This window comes from Ambystoma mexicanum, chromosome 13 (genome assembly GCF_040938575.1).
Source record: "Ambystoma mexicanum isolate Mex_15411 chromosome 13, UKY_AmexF1_1, whole genome shotgun sequence".
Lineage (NCBI taxonomy): Eukaryota > Metazoa > Chordata > Amphibia > Caudata > Ambystomatidae > Ambystoma > Ambystoma mexicanum.
Window position 1 is genome coordinate 709,595,243 of NC_090938.1, and position 24,081 is coordinate 709,619,323.

At 48.7% G+C, this 24,081-nt stretch overlaps 1 protein-coding gene across 2 annotated transcripts in view; it reads left to right on the forward strand.

Moving 5' to 3' along the window:
* Window positions 1-24,081, forward strand: part of LOC138521764 (E3 ubiquitin-protein ligase TRIM39-like) — a 198,743-nt gene that overhangs the window by 144,855 nt on the left and 29,807 nt on the right. The gene's annotated exons all lie outside the window — the stretch shown is intronic.

Below are 24,081 nucleotides of genomic sequence, written 5' to 3' on the forward strand. Positions count from 1 at the left end.
TCAATAGATAGGTCAGTCCCCCCTTAACACATTTAGGCCCTCTACATTCCAACGAGATTGAATGTTGGATGCTAAATTATTAAGGGCCCGATTTATGTCCTTATATAACGAGTGTCAAACATTTAAATAAGTCAGCAAGATCTTCCAGTTTACAGTTGCTGTAAATGAAGATAGACCACGTTTGTATTGAATTAAAGAAATTGGTAGAGACGAGGGTAGGCCCAAGACTCTCCTCCATAAAAAAAACCTTCTAGCTTTTTCCACATTTTGTTGGTGATGTTTACAACCTCAGCTCCATACAGCAAGGTTGGAATGACCTTAGATTTGTGAAAGTTTGCCATTGACACTAAAGTAGAATTCCTGTATTTTGTATCGATACAAATCATCTGGGAAGAGAGAGCTATCGTCCTCAATCTCAATGTATGCTGAATAGAAGTAGAAACCTGTTCTCTAAAAATGTACTCGGACTCCCAGCCCCCTCCCCTGCATCACATCTCTCGCCCCACTCTGTTCTGCTTATCTTGATGGCTCTCAGTCACACAGAGCAAGCATTGTGATTAGTGCTGTAAAACCAAACATAGACGCAGCTCTTTGCTTTATTGTAAACATATTGACTCATTTAAATATTCGGTACAACTTGCTTTCAAACCCGCTTCCCCCACACATTTTCTCTGCAACTCAGGTTGAAGCACTTTCATCGGTGTGGCAGTTGACAAAGCAAATATATGCTTACTCAGCCTTTCCCTTGCTAAAATCTGATTCTTTCATGGTAAAGGTCGATGCAGGACATCTTGGAGCAGGCCTTTCGGCCCTGGCCGTTTGCCTGCGGCATGCCCAGTTGGCCGTGGCCAGCAGGGCGCGCCGAAGGGGGCACTAACACTTGCGCAGTATCTTAAATATACTGTCATGCATAACAGTCATAAATGCAGTCTTCTGGATGTCAGTATATACAATGAATGCACGGCCGCTCAGCAAGTGAGGCTGAAACCTTTTGAGCGGGATGTGCATTCCTTTAATATACTGTCATCCAAAACACTGCACTTATTACAGTGTACAGGGGTGGAAGTGGAAAAAGGAACTAGTGGTACTCTGGCTGCATCCAAACAGGAGGGAATGGGATGGCCGGACAGATGGCCTGGAAGGGGATGCGGGGAGGGCGCCTGGATCCCAAACTTGGACTCAGATAGTTGGATTTCAAGGTCTACAGTAAGAATGTCTTATAGTGTTTACTTTAAAAAACACACAAATTGCATAATAAAGCCACATGACAACATGTAAATCCTTATGGCAACATGCTAAGCCAAAATAATGTCATTGTGCCTTTAATTTTCACATCCTGAATGGTAAACTATAAGTCCCAGAATGCTAGATAATGCCACCCTGAAAAATCTAGCTAACCCCACAGTACTTTCAGTGATTTAAGACATGCAGTAAAAGAAGTTGCGTAATAAGCCAAGATACATATGAGATTATTTGTCACAAGCTTCCAGCGCGTTGTTATGCATGATGTGGAAAACATTTGATTAGTGACTTAACACAACTTATTTTTTTGCATGTCAAGAAAGTAGACATCATGGATATAAACAAATCTTTAAATGGGCGCCTTGTGTTGCTCACTTTAACTATCACAGGTTTGCAAGGGAACTGGTTCTTTGTGAGCTCCATGAGTTGGAAATGTGCCATCATGCATATGAAAGACTCTGCCACTGATAAAAGAAATATGTTTGCAACCTGAGCACTTTTACGACGTGCAGAGCCAGGACGCTGTGTGTGTCGGCCTCGCTCTGACTTGGGAAACTGGCAGTGCCTGAGCCGATTCTATTTTTGGCTCGGCAGAAAGAAAAAGTTTCAAGGACACTTTTCTTGAGCCTTTGAACTAAAGGTACGCTCTGTAAAAATGAAAAGAACTAGTGTACCAATGATTTATATTACTCTTCCATCTTTAACGTATTCGTATTTTGGATGCTGGTATATTCAAGAAATGGTGATGATGTTGGGTCCCCCTTCAGCGTGCCCTGCTGACAAGAGTCCTGCGCCCAAGGCGCGCACCAAAACTGCCGGCACCGAAAAGGTCGGCCAAAACATGGCAAAACGGTATATTTGGAGCAGGATGTTTTGGCGTGACCATTTTTTGCACCAGACATTCTGGCGCAGCTGTTTTGCCGCAGGTCCCCTTTCGGCCCACTGTGGCACGAGCATGTTTTGGTGCACGGAAACATACGATTATTAAGACACGAAGGGCCTCATTACACGGAAGGCGGTAAGGGTTAACGGTCACCGGTAATGGTACCGGTGACCGTTAACCCTTCCCGCCTTACTACGAGGTCCCTTTGCGGGTTGGTACTTTAATGCCTGCTTTTTAGCAGGCGTTAAAAACCAACCCGCAAAGGGACCAGGGTGCTAATTACGGTACCGCAATTTGCGGCACCGTACTTAGCGCCTTCCCCATTCCCATTGAGCCCTATGGGGCAAAAATAGGAATAGGGAAGGGGAATTACCGCCCCGCCAACCTCAGAATGGGGCGTTAATTCCCCATTCCGCCATGGCGGAGTCTGTAAGTTACCGACATGGACCATGGTGCTATTAGCACCATGGTCCAACGCCAGGGTCGTAATGAGGGCCGTAGTCCCTCTAGTGGTAGTCAGCAAATGGGACCTCCATTCTGAGGATCTATTTTTGTTTGTTTTTGTTTTACCCAAAGCATTCCTGGGCTAGCTCCAGGATGTTTGACAAGACAGATACATCATACCTGCCTACATTCCCAAAATCAAAAGCCGGTGAATGACGTCACTGATGTCCACTCCCTTCCCCAAGACCCTGCCCACCCAACTCAACCACTTTAAAAAAACATCTGAGAGACACCCAAACACGCAAACAAGAGAAAAAGAGCAGTCTTTCATTTTTCTTTTTTTCATGTGCGCGGCTGTCACTCATCACATTGGTGCAGGAGATGCTGCTAACTGGGCGTGGCCTTTAGATCTGTGCAGATCCTTAGTTTCGCCCACACCTCGATGTGATTGACCACAAACAGTGTGTTTGTGGACAATCACATAGAGACGTGGGCGGATTTCCTTGGATTGCGAGAAACCCCGGAGACTCCACACTCTTCCCCAGAGACCCAGAAAAGAGCGTAAAAACCCAGAGCCTGCGGGGTAAACCCAGAGACTAGGCAGGTATGAGCTACACCCCCCTTTAGCTTGCAGCTGCAGCACACATTTGGTTATATTTGTAAAGTGCCCTTGCTTGTTGTCACAAACTTCCCAGTTATCCAAGTCATACTGATTTCACCAGGCTCGGAAAGATGAAAGGCTGAGTTGCTTAGCTCAGGCGTGCAACGCCATTGAGCTAATCAGGCTTCAGATTTCTGATAAGGTTTAAATACCTTCTCTTGGGTAAACTACTGTTCCCAAGAGTAATAAAGTGAAATTGACTTTACTTACCAGTTTTTCCTATGTAGGTCCAGTACATCCCATCTCATGTGGAAGTACTGAGGGGTTACTTAGTAGCCCCTTTTCCTATTTACTCTTGTAACATTTTTTATGCTACCCTCACTACATTTAATGGGTTGTGGCAGTGGTTTAATTGTCCTACCATTGTACCCATGAGTGCCCATTTTGTCAAAATGGCCCGGTCTTCTTTTTTCGCCATTTCTTGCTTGTGAGGTCTTTCTTGGGTTTTACTCTGTGTGCCAAATCAGTTATGTTATGTTCTGTTATGTAAAGTTTCAAAAGTTGTGGAGTTGTAGGTTTGGGACTAGTGGTTCCCTGCGCACCTTTTGTTTGTGTTTGTTCTTATGCCTGCTGCCTAGTACCTGGATTGTCCTGGAACCAACTCCAAGGTTCCCGAGTAATTGATGCTTGGTGGGGTGACAACCTTGGTTAGGTGTGGGCGCTGGCAGGATCAGTATGTCCAGAAATAGCAGTAAGGCTATCTTTTGTCGTCCAATAATGGCTCGCGTTAGGAGCTGTTTGGGGGTCAACCGCGTCAGGATGCCAAAAAGGTGGCTGACTAGCCGGATCTGGTGCTGAGATCGGCGAAGAAACCAGCTGCAGTCACGCTGGAAACGAACTGCAAGCCTCCAGACATAACCCCACTGCCTTGAGAAAGACTTCGGTTGAAACACGCGTTGGCTGTTTTGTTTTACAAATTTTGGCTCATAATGCCATATTGGCCGGGTTTGGTAGCATACACCAAATAAACACTGTGGGCCTCATTACACGGACGGCGGTAAGGGTTAACGGTCACCGTTAATGGTACCGGTGACCGTTAACCCTTACCGCCTTACTACGATGTCCCTTTGCGGTTTGGAGACTTTAACGCCTGCTTTTTGCAGGCGTTAAAAACCAACCCGCAAAAGGGACCAGGGTGCTAATTACGGTACCACAATTTGCGGCACCGTAATTAGTGCCTTCCCCATTCCCATAGAGCCCTATGGGGTAAAAATGGGAATGGGGAAGGGCAATGGGCGAAGGGGGAATTACCGCCCCGCCAACCTTGGAATAGGGCGGTAATTCCCCTTTCCACCAAGGCGGTGCCAGTATTTTACCGGCATGGACCAAGGTGCTAATAGCACCTTGGTCCTCCGCCTACCGTGTAACGAGGCCCTATGTCTATAAACCTAAAGACTGGACCATTATTGGACGACAAAAGATAGCCTTACTGCTATTTCTGGACATACTGATCCTGCCAGCACCCACACCTAACCAAGGCTGTCACCCCACCAAGCAAATGTTCTGTTATGTAGTCTCATTGGATACCTGAATGCACCCAGTGCTGATTGGCTGGCTGTCCTTTCTGCTGTGTGAGTGACAGCTAGGCTGTGCATGAATGGGACGAACCTGCATAAAAGGAGAGGTCTCTTGAACAGAAGGCAGAGTCGACCACTGGAAGAAACATCCGGCGAAAGAAACTGGAAGAGAAGCTTGCTATACCCTCCTGGACCATTGAACTGCTGTTGAACTGCCCGGTGAAGCCCTGCTGCAGTGCTGAAGCTCCAATTTTGTTTTGACTAGAGAAGCCTGGAACGGACGACTTCGTCCCCTGGGTTGGTGGGACCAACTGACCCCAAGACAAACTTTGTTGGAACCCCTCTCCCTGCTGGCCGTACTTCCTTGCCGCTGCTGGAACTGACAGCCAGGGGTCGGGAAACCCAGAAATGAGTGCATCGTCTTTAAGCCACACCTGAGCTCCAGGAAGATCCTGAGGACCCTCCCGAAGCAGGATGACCCATGCCTGAGCCACCTCAACAGAGTGCTGGACCGCAGACGCGAGGGGAGCCCATCTAGTGTCCAAGAACTGCGGTGGTGCTATTGACCGGTAGCTGAAACCGTGAAGTGCCGCTGAATTGGAAAAAGCCTGTAGCTGCCGACAACCCTAGAATTGCAGTTCAGGAGTCCTTCAAACACCCCCCTATTATCCCCACGACTGAGGCCCAGAAACCTGGTATCTGCAAGACTGCCACCTGAACAGAAGCCAGCTGGATACTCTTCTTCCAACCTAAGGTACTGTCTTGACTAAGGTACTGTCTTGACTATAGGGGAACTTAACTCTTTGATCTATAGCTTGCTTGTTCTCACTGGAGACTTGCAGTAGCTGCTTTTCCTGCAGAGTTGCTTGCAGCTTTGCCCTTCACAAGCCTTACAAGCCTTACAGCGTGTGGCCCTACAGTGATTCTTTTCTACAAACTCATTTAAAACATTGTGCAGGACTTTTGTGCTATCTGAAGAAGTGTCTCAGCTCCCTAGACATTGTGCAAAGTGACATTGGCTGTCCTGGCTCCCTGTAGACTTTTCTGACCCATTGACATTGGTTTTAATTGTCCATCATAGGTGCTGCATAAGTTTAACTTGTAATGCTGGGAAAGGTTTAACCTAGACTTCATTGGGAAGTTTGGAAAGTATTCACATGCTCTGAGAACCTGTTAACCCATTTCCTTCCCTAACCTTTTCCCTTTCCACAACCTTAGAATTGCATCAAGTGTACAAAGTGATATGTTAATGGCCACAGTTTCCCTGTAATTGAAGTCACCTCACCCTGTAGGAAGTTGGTGTGTGACATCCCAAAAGGGTATCTATTTGCTTATCTTAAATCTGAGGAAGTGTTATGAAGTGTATTTTTATTGTTGCATATTGCCCTTTCTAAAGAAGGCTTATTTAAAACTGACTGTTAAATAAATAATCATTTTACCAGAAACCTTGAGTATAAGTGTTATTTGAATACTTGTAATTGTGAACCTCAGTGTTGCATCTCTACAGCTCACATTTACCCCTCTTGAGATAAGTCTGGCTGCTCAGTCACTCTACCAATTTGTGTAGTGCAGAAATATACCAATAGGTGGGTTACCTATTACCAAGAGGACAAGGCTGGTGTAGTCTGCTACAGGGTTACTACAGACAATCTTGCCTAACAGGGGCTGAAGCCTGATTACCGCCCCCAAGCTCACAATTCAGGGGTGTAGGAGGGGGTGGCGGCTAAAGCCCGATTAGCTCAATGGACACATCAGCTCCCTCCCCACGGATGTGTACGAACATTATATGTTCTTTCACATCTGAGGGGAAGGGGCTGACGTGCACACTTGCTTCTTGTTAGGCAGAGACATGAGGAAAGCAGTTTCTGAAACTAGCAGTGTATATTAGTTCATTGTTTATGTATGCATGCATGTGTGCAAGGAGTGTGTATGTAATTCATGTGTGAATGAGTGCTTGTGAATGAGTGTATGATGTATGGGGGGCTGGGTGTGCATGTGAATGAGTGAGTGTATGGTAAATGGGATGTTTAAATGCGTGAGTGAATGTTGTTTTGTGTGTGCGCCTATATGTAATGCTGGGCTGCTAACATTTGAAACTTGGGCCCCATGCCAGATAACCCTTGGGGTAGAACAGAGGGGGCGGAGCCTCCACGTTTGCCACGCCCATTCCCTAAAGTGGCCCCTCCCATCACCAGTTAGCCCCCACACATACCCCCGAAATGTAGGTTTCGTTGTGCCCCTGGCTCAGCTGAACCCACAGAGCTCTGTTGTGAAAACTTTCTGTAGCAGGTCCATTAACTCACTAAACCTTCGCATTGCGGTGACATACATTAATAAGACCTGTAGCCCGTCTAGTGGTCTCAGCAAGTGGGACCTCCATTCTGAGGATGTTTTCACTCAAAGCGTAGGATGTTTTGGCGCGACCATTTGGGCGCCGGACGTTCTTCGCGGCTGTTTTGCCGCAGGTCCCCTTTCAGTCAACAAGGCGCAGGGACCTTTAGGCGCGAGTATATTTCGGTGCACAGAAATATACCATTAACGGTTTGTCTGCCTCTGGGGCGCTTCAGGCCACTCTTCCATGGGAAGTGAACGGGGCTAGAAGGTAAGCGTCTGAATCGGGCCCGTCATTTGATTGAGACTGGACCTCAGCCTTTGCACCGTGCACAATGCAGAGAAGTGCTTGAAGTGGCTTCAAGGTGTCATGGAGTATAATATCAAAACGCCAAAATAAATGCAGATGCCGAGATGCAAATGTGCGGGAGGTTCTTCACCTTAGGTCATGCACATATATCCTGGCCGAGACTTCACGCAGTCGCCTCCAGGCTATGGCTGGAGTGGTTGTGGCAGACTGAGTATTACCCAAGACAAGAGTTCTTTTGGTGCTGTGTTGCAAAATCTGCATTGTAAAAGGATATGTGTTCAGTAACACTGTTCAAAACAACTAGCTGCATAGTAAAGTAACTAATCAAAGTGACCCACTTTGGCCAAAATACTGGCCCACACCAGCATTTTCGGGCATTGCCCTCTAAGCCAGTCCGAATCTGCTTGTACTCGGGTAAGGACAGGGCGCAAACCACAGTGCGCGCGGATGATTGCAGACGGAGCGCCAGTTGGCAGCCCCCTCTGCAGGTGTTGCGGAAAAACTGTAGCATAAATAAAAGCAATATTTTGCAGAAGCAGTCGTGAGTAGCATCCTTGATTGGAGCCGCCTCAACAGCGTCGAGCTCAGGGAATGGTGCACCACATTCTGTACACTTATGCCAATCTGCTCCAGACTACCCACACAGCTCCCATCGCCTCTTGCCATCATATCATGCAGATTGTCAATGGCCCCTACCGGTCCTCTGTAGTGCCGCTCCCTTCACATCTCACAATCATCTAAGGTGGATCCATGGTCGGAGTCCAATCTACCCTGAGTTATTCCTAGCAACCCTGTCCTGGGGAAGGTGTGCTGCTTGTTACCTCCAACAATTAATGTTATCCCCATAGAGTGGTCAGTGCTATGCCATTTAAGTGAGGTCCAGTTCGGAGAAACACTGCTGCATTGCCTTCACAGTTGGAATTAAAACATGCAGGTGTCCACTTTACCAAATGAAAAGGCTCATGGGGAGGGGACTAAGTCCCCAGAACTGGAGTTGGCCAAGGATGTGGTGGAAAAGACGATTGAATGGTGGTGGTATCTGGAGGTGAAGAGGTAATGGAAGAAGATGTTGAGGTGAAGATGAGATAGAGGCGAAACCAGGAGGCTGAGGTGGGCCCTTGGAGGAGAAGGAAATATGAGGCTGAGTTGGAGGAAAGGAAGAGGAGGGAAGATGAGGCACAAGTGGCAGCAAAGAGAATGAGGAAAGGTTGGGAGGTAGAGACAAGGCGTAGAGCACTAATGGAGGCCAAGATGGTAGACTAGATCAAAACGTGGTAACTGAAGGAGGTTGGCACAGGAGGAAAAGAGGTGAGAGAAGTGGATAAAGATGGAGGAAAAAATATCAAATTGGAGGCTGGTGGAGGAGACGAGTTCAGCCAGAGGTCCAGCAGGAAGACTGTGTAGTGGAGTAGGAGAAAGAAAGTTGGAGGAATATAGGAACGACAGAGAATGACTTCAGGAGGAGATTGGAGGAGGTAATAGAAAGAGGGGTTGAAGACAACAGGAGGATGTTAGGAGAAACACTTAAGAGAGAGCCTGTGGCGGGTCAGACCCCGTCTAGTGCCAGGTGAGCCTGGGAAGATTGGCAGTACCAGGCCATGGTGGAGAGTCGAGGAAAGATCAAATGGAGGGTACAGGGGGTGCAGGAAAGATACCCTCAGGCAGGAGAACGTTGTGAGAAGACAAGGAGGAAAAGTAAGTAGATGGCATTGGGGAAGGTGGGAGAACAGTACAATGGAGAAGTAAAGCCGCTAGACCCCTTCAGACTGCCAGCTTCTTGGTGGAAGTTTTGGTGTTATGTTCACTACTACCCCAACAAAGCTTCTACAGCTAGATCACGGATTACCTAGATTCCCCAGAGGAGGGATCTCCCTAGAATTGAGGACGAGAAGCAGAGGGCATGGGATGGTGAACCAAGGAGAGAAGAAAGAAGTGCAGAGGATACATACAAATAAAACACCAAGAACTGTCAATTGATAGCCTATGCCTGGTGTGGTAAGGCTAGTAATCTGACCCTGTGATGACAGAACAGGAGCCCCGCTCAGCCGGGGCAGGAGAAATCCAGAGGCAGCGGTATCCCTGAGGTGGTCAGTGGCAGGTGAGAGGGCCTCAATTCCTGTCCCCTCCCAGCCCCCTGTACAGTCCACATTTGTCTCGCGCCATGCCTCTTGCATCAAATGCTTGTCAGAGTATTTCTGTTTGTTTAAGAAATCCAAACAATATTCTGAAGGAAGAGCTGCAGCGAGTTAGACCACTTTCAGCGCCATCCGTGCTCCAGAAACATTAAAAGACCGAGACCCGCTTTGAGAACGGCAACCCGACAGATGTCCACATTACCGGCATACCACGCCAGGGAAGCGAGAGTGCACCATCTGGATTCACATCACTGGGCAGCAGGGACGTCATTTCACCAAAATGCCGGGGGTAGCGGAAGTGACATTACGTGGCCCTTGACCTCTAATGACATCACAGGAAGTGATGTCATGTGACCCCACCCCGAAGTGACTTCTCGGGAAGAATGGATCACCATATGTATCGGCAGAAAAAAAACACGCTATAACACACAGTCCGAAATGCATGTTTATTCTACTCTAAAGGCTTTTTGGAGGATTTTGTCTGCATTGTGAATTTGAGGTGTTTAAGAACAGACTAAATCAGTGACTCACCCCTTGAAGTGTGTCCAAAATAAACCTTTAATGAGTCTAGCAATTATTTTATAGAATTCCAGAAAGACAAATTATTTGTTATTCATATTCTTTCTTATTTAGGGTCACTGCTCAGTGTTACACTTGTGGAACCCCCTGTTTTTTTAAGAAGCCTGAACAAGAAAGCCAGCCACTCTAGAATCAAAGAGGCACCTGGCACTGGCCACAGCCCAGGAGGTTAAATTAGTTTTCGTTTTTTTTAAAAGGTTTTTTCTTTCTTTTTATTTTTTAGGGGTAGCAAGGGAGACCTCCAGGGGTAGCAAGGGAGAACTCCGGTGTCGCAAGTGCAACCCCTAAATTACCTCCCTGCTGGGAAGACAGCAGAGCCGCGCAATGCCCTACCAAGCTGGCAGAGACACACTGGCGCTGGCACTCGCCATCCTAGAACACCAAGGATAATCTCAGTGGACACAAACCCTCCCCACACCAGGACTTACCTGCAGGCACAAAGGAACATAACACGAACATTAACAGTCCCAGGCCACTATTGCAGTTCTATTCAAAGAGACTGGACGGGGCTTGTATGGCGAGGGGAAGGCAGGGACAGATTGACCAGGGCAGTGGCCTATTCCAGCAGGGGGAGGGGAGGATAAAAGGGCACTGCAGAAAGTAGGACATGTGGATTGTTTAGGTGAGGTCAGATGAAGTAGAGATTAGCGATGCTGGACCAGAAGACCAGCAGAAGGAAGGAGCAACAGATTATGGATGCGTTTTCTGGAGAAGGTGAGGTAGTGTATAGTGAGTGCAAGTGCTATTGCAGTGTGAGTGTGCATGTTAAAGTGGCAAGTGTTAGAGTACATAGTGTAAGTAGTGACTGAAGTGTATGGTACTGAGTGAAAGTAGGGCGGGGGGACAAAAACCTAGGTTGCAAGATACCAGCCAACCGCAAATAAGTAACTTGCCACCTCAGTTCTATTCTATACATACACACAGCACGCCATTTCTTACTTGTCAAAAATCAAATATCACTAGCCACAATCATACATTTTGCACCATGAAGTAGGGTGTTTGATTAGTAGTTTGAGGGAGTAGTGGTAGTTGAAGGATGAAGTAGTGGAGAGGATGAGGGAGTAGAGGAGGAAGTAGGGAAGTGGAGGAGGCAGTAGTGGAGAGGATGAGGGAGTGGAATACAGGAGGGGAAGGAGCAGTGGAGTATAGGAGTGAGTAGTGAAGTGGAGGAGGCAGTAGTGAAGGGGAGGAGGGAGTAGTGGGGAGAAGGAGGCTGGACTGGGGAGGAAGAAGTGGAGGAGGGAGTTGTGGAGTGGAGGAAGGAATAGTGGAGTGGAGGAGGGAGTGGTTGAGTGCAGGCAAAAGTAGGGGAGTGGAGGAGGGAGCAATGGAGTGAGGAGTGCATAGTGGTAGTGGAGAGCAAGTAGCAACATCTAAAGGTGGAGGAGGGAACTGTTGAAGATCAGAACCGGGAGACATTGTTTTCAAACATGTCTTTATTGTTAAATCATTAGAAACCTAGGCTGTCCCTATCTCTTAGGTACTTTTGAGCTATTTTGTAAAGAAACACGGAAAACGGGTACTTGTCACGATGAGCGTTCCAAATAAGAAAGACCACAATCCAGAACCCCATGCTACCTGAGCGATGTCCCTCATGTGAACTCATGCGACAAGACCAATGAATTTGTTCCCTCTCCCGAAGGGGGAGTAACCCCCTCTGAGACTACGTGAGCCCACTAACCTTAACACCACCAGGAAACGGGGCTGTTAGTGACCCCCCCTCAGAGGACAGGCAATCCCTAGAGAGGTATATGTGTTATCCTCCTTTGTCTCCAGAATCACATTAATTTGTTGGCTACATGGGGATTGACGAATGTATGAGTTTTCAAGGCATGTATCTAAGGTAGTGTGGTTTGTGACCCTCTGCTAGCACCATGCGCAAGACAACTCAGGGAAGCAGTTATAAGCCCTCCCCCTCACTACAGTAGAAGGGAAGAGTCCTTCTAAGCTGTTGGTAGGTGACTGAACCTTCATGGGAGGTGTGGCTTCACGAGGGGAAATTGCACCAGACATTGGCCCTCATTCCGAGTTTGGAGGTAAGTACCATCCCTTACCGGCATGGTGGAAATAGCGTGTCCTAGCTGGCTGCAGGCCGCTAAAAGCGGACTATTACGACTTCGTGGGCACGAGCTTTACGCCATGCTAGCGCCATGGTGCAAAAGGGCCCCAAAAAAGCCCCTACTGGCATGATTTGCACCGTAGACAACAATACTGCCATAGTCCAACGCGGCATTAGCGGTGACCGCAAATAGCGGTCACCGTAATTTACGGTCACTGCTATTTATGGTCACCGTTAAATAGCAGAACCGGAAATAGCGTCATCGCACAGGAACGGGAAGGAGCATGGCGGCCATCTTTAAAAACACAATCCATTGCTATCCTTACCACACAGGACCCCTGGCACACTGGTGATCGACCGGAAAGTTTATACAACCATCCAGGAATGCCCAAAGCTCCAAAGAAGGGATCTGCCCGCCTCCGAAAGGAGCGGTTCAGCCCAGATGAGCTACAAATGCTCGTGGACACCCTACACAAGCATGCTGGGACTGTGTTTAGCAGCAACATGAGGAGGGAGGCGGTGTTGGAAAAAAAAAGAAATCTGGGCACTAGTATGCCAGAAGATGAGCGCAGTGGGCAACACCCCCCGCACGGTAAAGGATTGCCGCAAAAGGTGGGATGACCTGCGGCTGAGGGTGCGGAGCATCCTTTCTGCAAACCGCACCCAGGCCTTGGAGACCGGAGGAGGACCAAGTTCTCCAATAAAGCTCATGCCGTGGGAGGAGACATGTGCGGGAATAATAGGGGCAGAATCCATTGAAGGGGTCGGAGAAATGGAGTGTGGCACCACGTCATCCGCTGATGGAGGTGAGTGTCCAAAGTAAATACTGCTAAGGCAAATGTGATGAAAGTCACTGCTAACGTCTGGCCAAAGAGGGACGCCATGGTCGGCCACACACACACCCCCTGTAAATTATGCCGAAGCAAGTGAGGCCCAAGCCAGTGCCTGGTGCAAGGCCGTAACGTACATGACACATACCACACAAAATTGCAAATTCCATGTAAACAGTGTGCATGTTAGACAGCACAGTACCTGGCCAACATGAGTGACACCGACATATGCCTGCATTTACAACCCATGTATGGAATGACATGCCATTCCCTACACAAATGCTGATTACCCACAATTCTGTGGATGTACAATCGTACCAATGTATGTATGCTGGCTATCCCAAAATCACTCATGCCGCCCCTCTCTTTCATCCCCACAGGCAGTGAGCATGACAGTGAGGACCAGGACAGCAACCGTCCCTCCACTTCCAGGGGCCAAGGCAAGGGCCGCCTTGTCCCAATGAGGAAGACATCACTGATAAATACACCACCAGCACCAGCAAGGCCCGTGGCGGGCGCACCAACCCCACCCCCACCCCTCCCTGCACTGCCTGCAGACACCTGCCCAACACCACGGTCGGAGGATTCCAGTGTGGCTGGGGAGGTGGCAGCCACTGCCCCCCTCGCACTTGAGGACAGCCCCAACAATATCTTGGGCACCATTGAGGACGACTCTGTGGATGTTGTCCACACCCCTGCAGATTTGTCAACCCCCCAGGTATCCTTCAGTGACTCTGGTGATGACAACACAGCAGAGCAGTCTGTGCAAGATGTTAGGGAGAATTCTCTGTTTAGGCTGAATTTCCTAACCTAGTGAGTCCCCCAGCAGCTTTGCTGGATTTCTGGAGGTTGTTTTTTCCATCCTGCCAAGAGTGAGACTCTTTTTCTCCCACTCTTGGACATGTATGTGTGTAATTCCTTTGAAATGTCAATGTGTTCGATGGGCTATGGGGTCTTTTACTCCATAGGGTCTCATATGTTTTTCTATGTGTGTTACACCGCACCCTACGTGCCGTAACACTGGGGTGTCCTAGCGGACCCCCACCATAGACTCCATACCCGGGGACTGACTACTGTCTCCCCGGGCATGTAAAGTCACCATTGGCTTTACTAGACCTAAATTTACTAACTGAACTAGTACAAACCATCTTATTGTGGATGTACTAGTAGGGGTAATTCGATTACTCCTAGATCTGTTACTCGAGGGGGCACTGTCCCGTCCCCCCTCGTCGAGTTTTGGCTGGTGGCAGTGGAAACTACTTGTTATGTTCGACCCCGAACATAACCCTATGGGATTCGTCCCATTGTTGGAGATTGACCCTTTTTCTCATTAATCTCTAACGTACCACCGGTCTCCTTATCTTAAATAAGTTTATCGGATGGTATTTTCTGCCAGAACTCGGTTTTTAAAATGGCGTCTGTGTTCGTCTCTGTGACTCCTAAACCAAAGGTTGAGCCCTTTGTTCCACTTTTGGCGGGCCTCTGGACAGAGACCCTCCAAAGTGGTGCCATTCTGTCTGGGTTACCACAGGGGTGTGGGAGGGGGTTTAGGAACCCTGGACCGAGTTGCCTTGCCAACTCCGGTCGCACTCTGGAGTGATTGGCCCGAGTGGTGAGCCTTCCCGCTCACCACTTAGCATGTGTTGATTGACAGCTAGGCTGAATGAATGGGGGTTTTCTGCAAAAAGCAGGGCTTTTGGGACTGGATCTTCAGAAGTCGCCACAGGACCTAAGAATCCGACGAGGGTAACGCTGAGCCGACCTGTACGACGACACCTCCGGTGGAGCCCTGCGGAACCGACTCACCACTTCCCGACGACAGAGGAGATCTCCCTGCCGGAGAGTCTCTTCCCCTGACTGGTGGGAACAACCAGTCCCCTTTGCTTTTTATTCGCCTCAGGACGCAGTGGTCGAATTGCCCGTGCAGAGCACCTCGGCAACCGGATAGCCACTACCCCTGTACCGCAACCAAAAGGTGGTGCCTTGTGACGGAGCACTCCGCGGCTGGTCTCTTCCCTGGTGGTGCACCGGACTTCACTTTTCTTCGACGACGAGATCATCTCTACTCTTGGCAAAGACCCGACGTGCATCCACCACCAGGAACAACTGCCCCCGCCGGAGCTGCCCTCCACAACAAGGTACCGTGTCCGCCTGGCTTCCCTTTCGATCGGTTCGAGTGAGGTGTCTTAATCCTCTCTGTTCCGTTGGGTCGCCTCCAAGCTTTTCTCATTTTATTATTTTATTGTTCTGAACTGGTTCAATCTGCCGCTGACAATTTGCTACAAAGACTTGAATGCATCTCCACTAGAGACTTTTTGGGGACATCGCGCCTTGCCTCTCTCCGAGTGGGCCTGGCCTCTGAACTTTATGATCTATTGTGATTCTTGCCTTCCTGCCTTGCATTTTATCCGCAAAGGATTGAACTGTGTTGATTTCATAACCTGCCTATCTTTTTCTCTCCCGTCCTAACTAATATTCGAGTGTCATCTGGGTTGAGGTATACACCTCTGTCTGAAAATAAGTGGTACCAGTAGAACCTAGAGTTGTCGAAGTATTGCTAGGGGGATTGATCGTTTTCTATTTCGTAGAGTAATTGTGTTTGATTTGTTTGCTGTGAATTTGCCATAGTGTTTTCCATAGATGTTTCGTTATAAATAAATGCCTTAATATCTTTACACTAAGCCTCGTTGCGTGTTTGCTTGTCTTGCTGTGAAGAATTGCCCTATTTTGTATACTCCACATACTGCTCAACTCTTCTTGCGGGAAGTCTGACTGCTCAGCCACAGCTACCAAGTGAATCTGTGTGGTACAGACTGCTACCAAGTGGGTTCACCGCCAAACGCCTGTAGTCCTAAATCTTTTGCAGTGGTCCCAGAGGGAACTGCACAGGTTTCCGCCTAACACTGGTGTACAGCGGTGGGATTTGTATCGAGTATACAGTTTAGAGTGCTTTTCGACACTGTAGGATAACTAACCACAAAACTTTGCACAAAAAGCAACTTTCAAAAAACATGTCTACGATGGAAACTTACAGTCAAGAGTCCTTGTCAGGTGAAAATACTGAGAGTCTGCGAGCTCTCTGTAGGCAAGAGAATCTCCCTGTAAGAGGCAAGAAGTTAGAACTAATAGAGAGATTGCTGGCGAACCAAAGTCTGGGTACTGGTTCAGAGGAACCAATCTCTCCAGCGAATGTAGACGACAGTAATGGTGTTGATCTGAATCGTAATTCTGATGATAGCTATGAAGAGGCTGACGAGGACGGAGAGGCTAACGAAACTGTCTCCCCTGCTCCTCTACCTGCCTTACCAGCTGTGCCTACGGGGCCCATACCAGGTCCCACAAGTAACCCTGCTTATTTTGAACTTGAAAAAATGAAGCTCGAACTAGAATACAAACGGTTCTTGGCTCAATCTGAACGAAACCAAGAGGTCGAGTTCAGACGGATGAATGCCCAGGCTGAGCAGAAGCAAGCTGAGTTAAGACTCAGAGAAATAGAACTTAATCACGAGTTAGAGATGAAAAAGTTGTCTATGGAAAATGCTTCTCTCTCCTCTGGTTCCTCTAGGAGCTCCAGTCCCAAAAGACCCCGGATGCCGAAGGAATTAGTGGGTATGTATGAACCGAGATTGGATGTGTTGGATTGGCTGTTTGAATACAATAATGGGCTCCAGGACATCACCGGGAATGCTTTGCTTCCCTGGTTGTTCTCTAGGCTCCCTCCTGTTGCGACTGATGTGGTAATGGAGTTGGGGGAGGCGGATAAGATGGATTACGAAAGTGTGAAACTAGCTTTGATAGCTAGATTCGGGAAGACCCCTTCCCAGTATCTTAAGAGGTTTAGAACCCTCAAAAAGCATGATGGTAACCCTTGGACTACCTGGGTGAGTGAAGGGTTGAAAAACTTAGAGGGATGGATTAAGGGTTACAAAGTGAACACTTATGAGGGTATGAGAAATCTTTTTATGTTGGAGTCTATTTATGATGCCTGTTCTCCTGAGCTCAGACAGCACTTGGCTGATTCGAAGGAATTGGATTCCAGGGCGCTAGCTAAGGCTGCTGACTTGTGGGTTGCCAACAGGGCTACTCATAAGGATTCTGGGGCAACTCAGAAAAAGGAAGAGGGAGAACAGCCTAAAAAAGACTCAAAAGAGAATTCTAATAACTCACATTTCAAAGAGGGCCCCAAACAAAACCAGAAGGGTAAGCCACCGGGAAAACCACAGCAGAATAGTGTGTCTTCTGGTGCCAAACCGGAAGGAGGTCAGAACAAGCCACCATTCCAGAAAGCATTCGGTAAATGCTTTGTTTGTGGCTCGTCTGATCACGTGAAAGGAGATCCCAGATGTAAGGGTAAACCTTCAGGGGTCCAGCTTGTCTCCTTAGCCTTCGCTCCAGAGGAGGAAGTCCAAATGGCAAGTGGAAACTTTCTACTGCTAGCTGACGAACCCATTGGAGTCTGAGCCAGCGTTTCTTTAGTATCTCTGGGGTTGTGGGAACAACAGAATTTAGATGTCTATAATTCTATCCCCGATAATACTAAAGAGTATTATAAGGACAGTGTCCAGGTGAATGGTCAGGAGACTCCTGCCATTAGGGACACTGGGGCCAGCGTAACTGTGGTGGATAAATCGTTTTTTCAGGCTGAGGATGTTGCTAAGGCACCCAAACGCCTCACCAAGTTAGCTGGAGGGCCTGTGCAGATGCTTCCCCAATTACCAGTTCTCATCCAGTGTAACAACATGACTGTGAAGATACCTGTCAGCATACAGAGTGAGGTATCAGGACGCGTACTGTTGGGTAACGATTTGAAAACTCTCTGAGTTGTATCACATACTCCCAGACCTCCTAGTAAATGGTTACAGGAGCTAACCAGACCCGCAAGAGAGAGGACCATGCGCGGTACTCTCCAGGAGATGATGAAGAAAGAAATCACTCCTGCTCCACTGGAATTGTCGGCCGCTGTCTCCAAGAAATCAGAAGCGAAAGGAAAACCTAAGACTTCTATCCCAAACCCAGCCGCCAGCATTCCAGTGCAGCCGACACGGACTTCCCAGCGGTTGTCCAACGTCACACCCGTAACTCCACCTCCAGCCGAGGCTGAGAGGGAGGTACAACCCTGCGTGGTAGAATTAGACTCTGAGGAAGAGCTAATGGAAGGCCAGGAACTCATTGGAGATCTGGATCCTGTTGACCATCCTGAGCTGCAGTCTTTACTGGCAGAAGGTGGACCCAGCAGGGCAGACTTCAGTAAGGGGAGAGAATGTCCAACTCTGGAAGGTCTTCGCCACCAGGCAGAAGCTCAGGCTGAAGGGCAAGAGCCTGGGAGATACAGGTTGCACTGGGAAGATGGCCTCTTCTACAATGAACCGACCGAGTCTGCTCCAGGAGACTACAAACGACTTGTAGTACCCCAAGAGAACAGACCACAGTTCTTGCAGTTAGCCCACGAGATTCCTTTGGCTGGTCACTTGAGTTTCAAGAAGACTAAGGAAAGGCCCTCTCTCTATTTCTATTGGTCAAAGATGGGGGCCGAAGTAGAAAAACACTGCAGGAGCTGCCACACCTGCCAGACCTCTGGTAAGGTTGGCTCCAAGAATGTGGCACCTTTAGTGCCTCTCCCAGTTGTGGGAGTCCCATTTGAGAGAGTAGGGATTGACATTGTTGGTCCCCTTGATCCTCCAACCTCCTCAGGCAACAGGTTTATACTTGTTGTAGTAGACCATGCTACTAGGTATCCTGAGGCAATTCCTATGAGGACTGTTACACTTCCGGCTGTGGCTAAGGCCCTCCTTGGTATTTTTACTAGGGTCGGGTTTCCTAAGGAAGTAATCTCTGACAGGGGGTCAAACTTTATGTCCCACTACATGAAAGCCATGTGGAAAACCTGTGGAGTTACTTACAAGTTCTCAACAGCTTACCCCCCACAAACCAATGGGTTGGTAGAACGGTTCAACCGAACCATGAAGAGCATGATAGGTGCTTTAGAGGAACCCCTTAAGCGTAAGTGGGACCTTCTACTGCCATACCTTCTCTTTGCTTATAGAGAAGTCCCTCAGGAGGGAGTAGGTTACTCTCACTTCGAACTACTCTATGGTCATCCCGTCAGAGGTGCATTGGCCCTGATTAAGGAGGGGTTGGAGAGTGCTCCTTCCCCCAAGCCAGTCAGAGTGACTGACTACGTGATAGGTCTCCGGAGGAGAATGTCACACATGATGACGGAAGCAAGCGATAACTTGAAAGCTGGACAAGCATTGGTCAAGCACTGGCACGATCAAAAGGCTAACATGGTTGAGTTCGCTCAAGACCAGCTCGTTCTCGTTATGATCCCAACAAGGCAGAGGGCCTTGCAAGATAAGTGGATGAGACCCTACCGAGTAGTGGGTAAACTCGGAGAGGTTAACTATCTTGTGGACTTGGGCAATCCCAAGGAGGCTCCGACAGTCTTTCACACCAACCGACTTAAAGCGTATGTCTCGCGACCTGATGTAGGAGCGTTGCTTCTAGCGTCATCCGAGAAAGAAGAAGAGAGTGAAGCTCTTCCGGATCTCCTCAGAGGCTTACCTTTGGATGAAAAAATTAAAGGAGTGAATCTCTCCTCCAATCTGACACCGGAGCAACAAGAAGAGTGCAAATCTATGTTGAATCAGTTTGCCTCTCTGTTCTCGCTTTCACCAGGCTTGACCCCTTGGGGCTAGCACGACATACTCACTGGTGACTGTCTGCCTGTCAAAAGCAGAGGATACCGCATGTCAGAAAACGTACGAACCCACATCAAAGGTGAGGTCAGCAAGATGCTCGATCTCGGGGTAATAGAGCCCTCTACTAGTCCATGGTCTAGCCCAGTTGTGTTAGTACCAAAGGCCGGATCTAAAGAACTTAGATTCTGCGTGGATTATAGAGCTCTTAATGCAGTCACCAAGACTGATGCCCACCCTTTGCCAAGAACAGATGAGTTGGTGGATAAACTTGGCGCCGCCAAGTTCCTCAGCACATTTGACTTGACGTCAGGCTATTGGCAAATAGCCCTGACAGACCATGCCAAGGAGAAAACTGCATTTTCTACCCCCATTGTCTTATACCAGTTTAAGGTAATGCCTTTCGGATTGAAGAATGCACCTGCTACGTTTCAACGGATGGTAAACCAGGTTCTGAATGGGATGGAGGACTTCTGCATGGCATACTTGGATGACATCTCAGTGTTCAGCAATTCCTGGGAAGAACATGTAACCCACCTGAGAGATGTTTTGCAGGCTCTTGGACGAGCCAATCTGACCATAAAGGCGAGCAAATGCCAAATTGGACAGAGTAAGGTAGTCTATCTTGGGCATGAGGTAGGCGGTGGAGAAATAAGGCCTTTGCTCAGTAAAATTGAAGCTGTGCAAAATTGGACAACACCGACTACTCAAACCCAGGTGAGAGCCTTCCTAGGCCTCACTGGGTATTACAGGAATTTCATAGAGAACTATGGGACCATAGCTTCTCCACTGAATGTCATCTCCTCGCCCAAATTTCCTAAAAAGGTTAAATGGAACGAGGAGTGCAATCAGGCTTTTGAAAACCTGAAAAAGGCTCTTTGCCAAGCCCCAGTACTCAGAGCTCCTGATTACCGCCAACACTTCATTGTGCAGACAGATGCTTCCAATGTAGGGATAGGTGCCGTACTCAGTCAACTGGATGGGAAAGGTAGGGAGCACCCTGTTTGCTTCATCAGCCGCAAGCTGAAGGATCCTGAAACAAGGTGGGCAACAATCGAAAGAGAGTGCTTTGCTATCGTGTGGGCTCTGAAGAAGTTTAGGCCGTACTTGTATGGTTCTACTTTTGTCATTCAGACTGACCACCAACCCTTGAGATGGTTAATGCAAATGAAAGGGGAAAACCCAAAATATTGAGATGGTCGATCTGCCTGCAAGAGTTTGATTTCACCATTGAGCACAGGTCAGGGTGTCACCACCAAAATGCTGATGGTCTCTCTAGGATGTATGTCATCGACTAGAGGTATGAGATTCATCCAGGAGTGGATTAAATCCTCCTGTCCCTTAGTCTGGGGGGGGGCGAGTGTTAGGGAGAATTCTCTGTTTAGGCTGAATTTCCTAACCTAGTGAGTCCCCCAGCAGCTTTGCTGGATTTCTGGAGGTTGTTTTTTCCATCCTGCCAAGAGTGAGACTCTTTTTCTCCCACTCTTGGACATGTATGTGTGTAATTCCTTTGAAATGTCAATGTGTTCGATGGGCTATGGGGTCTTTTACTCCATAGGGTCTCATATGTTTTTCTATGTGTGTTACACCGCACCCTACGTGCCGTAACACTGGGGCGTCCTAGCGGACCCCCACCATAGACTCCATACCCGGGGACTGACTACTGTCTTCCCGGGCATGTAAAGTCACCATTGGCTTTACTAGACCTAAATTTACTAACCGAACTAGTACAAACCATCTTATTGTGGACGTACTAGTAGGGGTAATTCGATTACTCCTAGATCTGTTACTCGAGGGGGCACTGTCCCGTCCCCCCTCGTCGAGTTTTGGCTGGTGGCAGTGGAAACTACTTGTTATGTTCGACCCCGAACATAACCCTATGGGATTCGTCCCATTGTTGGAGATTGACCCTTTTTCTCGTTAATCTCTAACGTACCACCGGTCTCCTTATCTTAAATAAGTTTATCGGATGGTATTTTCTGCCAGAACTCGGTTTTTCAAATGGCGTCTGTGTTTGTCTCTGTGACTCCTAAACCAAAGGTTGAGCCCTTTGTTCCACTTTTGGCGGGCCTCTGGACAGAGACCCTCCAAAGTGGTGCCATTCTGTCTGGGTTACCACAGGGGTGTGGGAGGGGGTTTAGGCACCCTGGACCGAGTTGCCTTGCCAACTCCGGTCGCACTCTGGAGTGATTGGCCCAAGTGGTGAGCCTTCCCGCTCACCAGTTAGCATGTGTTGATTGACAGCTAGGCTGAATGAATGGGGGTTTTCTGCATAAAAGCAGGGCTTTTGGGACTGGATCTTCAGAAGTCGCCACAGGACCTAAGAATCCGACGAGGGTAACGCTGAGCCGACCTGCACGACGACACGGAGCCCTGCGGAACCGACTCACCACTTCCCGACGACAGAGGAGATCTCCCTGCCGGAGAGTCTCTTCCCCTGACTGGTGGGAACAACCAGTCCCCTTTGCTTTTTATTCGCCTTAGGACGCAGTGGTCGAATTGCCCGTGCAGAGCACCTCGGCAACCGGATAGCCACTACCCCTGTACCGCGACCAAAAGGTGGTGCCTTGTGACGGAGCACTCCGCGGCTGGTCTCTTCCCTGGTGGTGCACCGGACTTCACTTTTCTTCGACGACGAGATCATCTCTACTCTTGGCAAAGACCCGACGTGCATCCACCACCAGGAACAACTGCTCCCGCCGGAGCTGCCCTCCACAACAAGGTACCGTGTCCGCCTGGCTTCCCTGTCGATCGGTTCGAGTGAGGTGTCTTAATCCTCTCCGTTCCGTTGGGTTGCCTCCAAGCTTTTCTCATTTTATTGTTCTGAACTGGTTCAATCTGCCGATAACAATTTGCTACAAAGACTTGAATGCATCTCCACTAGAGACTTTTTGGGGACATCGCGCCTTGCCTCTCTCCGAGTGGGCCTGGCCTCTGAACTTTATGATCTATTGTGATTCTTGCCTTCCTGCCTTGCATTTTATCCGCAAAGGATTGAACTGTGTTGATTTCATAACCTGCCTATCTTTTTCTCTCCCGTCCTAACTAATATTCGAGTGTCATCTGGGTTGAGGTATACACCTCTGTCTGAAAATAAGTGGTACCAGTAGAACCTAGAGTTGTCGAAGTATTGCTAGGGGGATTGATCGTTTTCTATTTCGTAGAGTAATTGTGTTTGATTTGTTTGCCGTGAATTTGCCATAGTGTTTTCCATAGATGTTTCGTTATAAATAAATGCCTTAATATCTTTACACTAAGCCTCGTTGCGTGTTTGCTTGTCTTGCTGTGAAGAAGTGCCCTATTTTGTATACTCCACATACTGCTCAACTCTTCTTGAGGGAAGTCTGACTGCTCAGCCACAGCTACCAAGTGAATCTGTGTGGTACAGACTGCTACCAAGTGGGTTCACCGCCAAACGCCTGTAGTCCTAAATCTTTTGCAGTGGTCCCAGAGGGAACTGCACAGGTTTCCGCCTAACACAAGAACAGACACAGGGACATGGCAGTCCCGTATACAGTCCCGTTGAGGATGCGCCGGCAGGACATGGCAGCCCGATCCCCAGCAGGGCCACTGGTCCAGCCGCCGGAGACCAGCGGGCTGACCAGCTCTCTGCCCTGATATCTGAATTAGTGCAGGACAATCGGCAGGCCAGGGAGGAGTGGCGTGCGGATTTGAGGGCACTGGGCCAGTCGATCACCGACAACACAAACGGCCTCTGCGAGGTGCTCGGCCGCATAGCCGATGCTTTGGAGGCTGCTCTTCCTGGCCAACAGCCTCAGCATGAGGACACACCGTCCACTAGCAACTCCACTCAGAACAGCCCTCTCCGTCGGTCGCTCCGTGCGCAGCGCTGATGGGACATGCCTCCCCCTGGCTCCGAGAGTGCAGAGTGACTACACTGGCAGCCTCATGTGGGCTACGTGGACCCTATGGGACTAGTGTGGGTTTGTTGTGGTGGGAGGGGGAGGGGGGTAAGGGTGTGTGGGGGAGTTGTGGAGGAGGGGGAGGGGGTGAGGGTGTGTGGGGGAGATATGGGGGGAGGGGAAGGGGGGTGAGGGTGGTGGAGGGTTTGTTTTTCACGTTCATATTTTCACTTTCAATACACCGGTTGTGTTACAAATAAATAACCAGAGTGGACATTCATCATTGCACATGTGTCATTTAATCTTGCACAGTGCATAATGTACATGTATCCCCACACCCAGTGCCCTATGTCCTAACATTATGTCACCCTCTGCTGACTTGTGTGTCAGAAATATTGTGCGATCACTGACTGCCGCACAGCACGTCCCTCCTGTGCATCGGCACCGTGATGATGTCCTGCCACGTCTTCCTCCTCCCCTTTCATCATCATCAGGAGGTAGCAGTTCCATGTCAGGGGGCAGGTGCACGTTC